We start from the raw sequence: 6,000 nt of genomic DNA, 5'->3' as shown, positions 1-6,000 counted from the left end.
AGTTTTCTCTTTAAATTGCAATAAATTTGGGAACATAAGTTACAGTTGCTTACACAAAGTCTGGAAATATGTTATGGGGTTTTTTTTCCAAAAAAACATGAGGAGCACAGCAGTTCATATTGGCTTATTTATGTTCATGTAATAACCCTAATGTGTTGAAAGTCTGCAGGAGTTCAGATGGGCTAATATAAAACTCCCTTTAGAATATACACACTACAACTGTGTGGCTGGCAAATCAGAAAAAACACCTGGTGTACCCAAAGAAGCTTACAGTCAACTGTAATGCCTACAGCATTAAAACAGCTGTCAAACCATACATCCCCTAACCCAACGTCCATGCTGTACAAGGACGAAAGTCACTTCAGTGGAAAAAATAAACTGAAATATTTTATTTTTGATTTCTACCTTTTTAAAGTTTCTTACATTTTAATAAACAAAAACATTTTAGACAAATGTGCTTATTTACCATTAAAACCTTTGTGGTTCTACAAATTATGTGGAGAGGAAGGCAAAAATACTAGTAGGAAGTTTTTGGCTATTTTGTACTGGCCCTGACTACACAGCTTCCACTGTCTGCCCAGCATTGTTGTGTTTGGCAATGATAACAAAGTGTTGTAGAACTCTTTAACTAGCCTTTTAAACGTCCACAGTTGCAATTCATAATACCTTGGGAAACAGGTTATACTTATTTTTTACCTGACCTGTCTTAGCAGGGATCTTTAGCAAGTGGCTTCTTGGCATTTTGAACTAAAGGACAGCTTCCATTACTTATGGGAAAGAGTGAGCCAAAATCTTAGCATTATATCACAATGCATGTGTCTTCCATTTTATGTAAATTGCCTTTTCTGTAATGGGATGGTTCTCAAAATACTGTTGTTAGAAGGAAAATTTCTAGCTATATCACAGGAGATAGTTATTCAGTACATTTAAATTATTAAAAGTTGAATCTGAAAGTCCACCACCAAAATGTTTTCTGGTTGCAACATTTCTGGAGGACAATAAAAGTCCTCATTAAAATAAAACACTTGACGTGGAATAAATTTCCTTTACATGTACATCAGGGAAACTTCTTGCTCTGGACAGTAAATTGTCTAAGTGAAAACATAGATTGTCTAATTCAACATTTGAAAATATGAGGACATTAAGCTGTAATATGCCCTGCAAAACTCAGTGGAATGTATTTTCTGCCTGCCGTACCATGTGAGTATACAGGAAGCCCTCTTGCAGGTCCCATGAAGTACTGATGGGCATTAGGTGTTGGTCAGAATGTGGTGTAAGATACCTTCCATCCCGTGAGAAGCCAAGGACTATGGGAGCATAGCTTGTGGAGGCACTTTGAGAAAGACTAGAGGCCAAGGAGAAGGCAGGATCATGCAACCAGCTCATGGCAGTTCAGGATCAGTAGATGGTATATCAACATTCTTACTGCTGCACTGGGTATCTGCAGAGCAGGCATCAAGCCTGGTAACTGACTGTGCTCTGAGGTGCCGCCTTTTGCCTACAGCTTCTAGCAGTCTTTACTGGGATTTCACATCCTCACTTCTGTACAGGGTCTAGTTACCTTGCCTCGAGATCCCAAGCCCAAATGACAATTTTTGGCTACTTTTCTTTTTCTGTTCTCTTCATCAAGGACCTAGCAGTCTGTTCCAGCTCTACTGTTATCCTTGCAGCACATGTATTGCTGCTTTGACAGTGATGCAATCTCTTTGAGTTAATTGTAGGAGGAAACAACCACTGTCAGTGTATTAATGTGTGTGTGTAGGAATCCAGTTAACCAGAGGGCTTCTGCATTGCTGTTGGAGGAGTATGATGCAGATAGAAAATATCCTCTGGAAACAAAAATTAAGAGTCCCTTGGAGCTAGTCTGTACCACTTATCATTACTTCTTTATCTTCCTACTCTAAATCTTGTTCTTTGAGTCAGAACTGGCTATCTTGGTAGATCACGAAAGCCATCTGAAAGGAACATGCTGCTCTGGGGTAAATATCTGAGCTGTGGAAGTATGGGAGATAAATTGGAGAAGATCTCTCTGTGTTTATGCTTTGTGTTCCATTCTCCTCATCAATATCTATGAATGACTTTTGTTAGACAGAAGTTTAAGAAGGTGTGTTAAGGAGGTAAACTTTTGAGTAACATGGGGTAATGGAAATGGTCTTCAGAGGATTGAGTGGATGGCTACACTTGAATTGTTGTCTACTGTTTCCTCCACCACCACCCATGTATGAAGTAAGCTGTCAATCTGCAGAGGCATTGCCTCGTTCAGTCCTTATGGATCCAACCTCTTCCACTGAAAGATGGGACACAGCATGGAGTGCATTAAGAAGAGCGTATGAGCCTTGCCCCTCAAAGAGTCTGTGCTGCAGCAGAGAAAAGACTGTGCATATATACCTCCAGATCATGCACTGTGACAGAGATGTGAGTGTCCTTGGCCACACCACCATGAAATGGTTCTCATCGAAAGGAAAAGGGTTTGGAAGGTTTCTTCAGATTGGATGCTGATGTACCTGCTACTCCAGGTTCATTCTCTCATTTCAGTGAGAACTATGGGAGGAGTTGGCTACCAGTGAATATTGAAAACTTATACAGGAATTTCCAAAAGCCCAGGGCTTGTGACCAAAGGGACAGAGTGCATCTGGATCCTTTCCTTTTGCTGGCTTATCTGCTGTCTGCTCTTCTTGTAAAAGTTCAGTTTTGGAAGCCAAGCTGGGAGCAGAACTTCTTCAAAAATCAGTATCCCCACTGCTGTCTAATTTGTGGTGTTGAGTCCCTTGCTTCAAATCATTATAGTCATGAAGATTTTACTGACTTCTATTTCATGCTTAATATGTACCCATTAATAGCTAATGGCAAGATAAACAGGGCCCCATATAGCGAGATTTCTGCTTGGAGGTGAAATTTAATGGACTCTTTTGAATTAATAGTTTCAGAATTTTGTTTGCATGTGAATGCCACGCACTTTGGCACATCTGGTTTGCTTGTCCCAGCAGATTGGATAATGTGGCAGGAGTGAGTCTTAACAAATTGCTTTACCTAAGGTGCAAGGAAAACCCAGCAAGAAGTTAAGGAATGAAGCTGTGATGATTTTCCAGGCAATTTGAGATGTTTAGCAGTAGCCAGGCTTCGTCCTCATTACATCTGTAGCAATAATCTCTGTCTTGGCAGAGACAGAGACAGAGACAGTCAATTTGTGTTTCCCAGCTCTCTTCGGACCTAGTTTTCAATCAAAAGAATGTTCTGTGCCACTTATTCCCACCACGCCTGTTTTGACTGCTTTTACTTTTTGGTTTCGTAAGAAGGAGATACAACAGTTATAACGCTGTGTGCCATGAATTCGGTTTCTACTGCTGTAACACAATAATGGTAACACTTGGCTTCTCTGAATCTCATTTTCTCTCCCCTTTGCAATGCCTGCAGCTCCCCTCCCTTCTTGTCTGCCTGCCCCTCACCTCTTCTTCAGACTCCTTTCCACAAACCACTTTGGTTTCTTCCTGAAGCTCATTCATGTCCTCTCTTTATTGAGAAACGAGGCTGGGAAAGCAGCAGAGTGGAAGTGGAGAGTACCACAGGACAGATGCCGGACTGAAAATGATTTGGCAGTCTCTTCAAAATAGCAAACAGGTGAATTTTTGAATCTTTACTAAAAAAAAGCAAGATATTTCTTTTCCATCCAAGCATTTTTCTGTTCAGGCTTCGGTGTCCTGGATTTCTGTGCCAGTGTTTCTGTAAATGCACAACTGCAAATTCAGAAGTTAATTACACTTTAATCACAATTGTAAATGTACAATTGTGATCTCCAGTGTTGCTGTAAATGTTTCTGGTGAAGTGTGTCCTGTAGCATTTATTTTCTTATAGTACTTTGGTTCTGTTTGGAGGATCACAATGCCCCTTGTGTTTTAGGAGATACTGTCCAATTTATTACCCCAGTGAATACATGCTTTTTCAAGTTCTCATAGGAACAACTGGATGTCTATATTAGCTGCTGGGGCAAACCTAGTGGTCTGTGTGATCGTCTCCTTCTTTTACATATGCTTTTAACTACTTGGCTTCCAGTCCTAATTCATTTGCACAACACTGAATCATATTTGTTTGGATTCACTACAAAGAATAGAGCCATTTGACTTTTATCTCATACTTCATGGAAGCTGAACTGTACTACCATCAGATCTCCCCTTCTCTCTGTCTTGAATTTTAGCCTCTTCAGTATTGTGGGTTTTGGCACATCTAAAACAAAAGGCAAATGCGTTGATGCACTGACTTCTAATCAGTGTTGACAGCAGCCAACTCTGATTTATTCATACCTGATATGTTTTTGTCCAACTGAAGGTACTGGCTGAAGAGAGCTCCTAAAGGTTGTGAGATGGGCAGTATAGATGGCAATGGTCCTGTCTTCTTGATTTATAATGGACTTGGGAAACTGCTGTGTATACAGTGCTGTTCTTATATACCTAAGATCTGTTCTACTCATTCCTTTCCAGTCAAGACATGAAGGTAATATGCAAGAGAAGTTCTTGTTCTTCCATACACACTCACAGACACTTGGAGTTTGCAATGTCCAGAGAGGCATCACCTATCTCAAAATAAATAACAAAAATCTCTCCTTAATTTATCCTACTGGGTAATGCCTGCCTCTGGCTTCTGGTGCCCATGAATTGTTTATTCTTTCTCATTATGTTTAATGCTCTGTCCTCTGGCACTGGTCCTGATTGGTCTAGAAATCTAGATTTCGGCATTTTTATGGAACATGGCTCTGACTGTGGACTGTGTTTTCTGTTACTCTGTTATAGGCAAACACCCTTTGTTGCACTCTATAGGTTTGGTTTTTCCCTGCATTCTACCTTAGTCATTAGTAATCTCAGGATATTTATGATTTCTCTCTCAAAAATATTTTCTTCTGATGCTAATATTTGTCTGTGGAAAGAAAATAGTTCAGGCAGCCTGCCTGTATCTTTTTTTAGCCTGCTTCAGTGAAATCTCAGTTATGTTCTGCAGATTAACTGCCTTTATTTTTGTACAAATATATACCAGAAAACAAGCAGGACTTGGTTCATTGGTTAGGCCATTACTTTTCTCAGGCCCTGCCAATCTCAGCTCCTGAGCTTTCTACAGTACTTTTAATTTTATATTCCAAAAAGGAGAAGAATTTTTGTGACAATCTTTGCTTAGTCTGCTGAATGCCACACTGCACTAATGTCACACTAATGTGACTCCACACCAACACTTCATCCAGCAGCTCGTCAGAGAAACAAGACCCAATATCTTTTAGCAACTTTCTGTGTGACCCTCAGCAGTGATCTGTGTATGGCTCAGGTACCCAGGGTATGCGAGGCCGGAGAGGGGAAATTGCAGAAGAGCTATATAAGTCTGTCCTACATGTATTGTACAGTCAGCAGAAAGTAGAGTTAAAATTTCTACTTTGTTCTTTTCTTTTTTTTGATCTGGTTTTGGTTTTATGGTGATTTGTGGTTTGGGGTGGTTTTTTTTGCTTTTTTTAAAAATTTATTATGATCAATATGATTCCCAGTGCAACAATAATCATGTTGCAAGCAAGAACCTCCATGTCAAGAAATAACCTTTTTCTGAAAATTGTGATAAAAATAAAACTGCTAATGATGTTTTATTTAAACACCCCAAAGGCTCTCATATTTACTAGATACTAGATAAAGCAATGATTTGTTTTTTTGCCAAACAAAATCCAAGCAGTTTTTTTGTGTTTTAGAAGTAATTTCTAGAGAACAAAGTAAGAACTAATGTAACTAGGTACCAGCTAGTCACAACCAAGATTAACTACAGGAATTGCATAAAACACCTTCAGAACAGTGGGCTGTCCCTCCCAGGGAAGAAGAGCACTTACAGAGTGCTCTTTCTACATGCCCCAGCTCTTGTTTTGCCAGCTACATCAAGTACAGTTCTTACTAGTCAAAATGGTGAAGCATTTTAAATGCACACAACAAAACAAAGCCTGCTCAGTAGCTAGGTAAGATGCAGGAGTGAACTAACGGC

The sequence above is a fragment of the Numenius arquata genome, chromosome Z, assembly GCF_964106895.1.
Source record: "Numenius arquata chromosome Z, bNumArq3.hap1.1, whole genome shotgun sequence".
NCBI lineage: Eukaryota > Metazoa > Chordata > Aves > Charadriiformes > Scolopacidae > Numenius > Numenius arquata.
Note: the sequence above shows the minus strand (reverse complement) of the source record.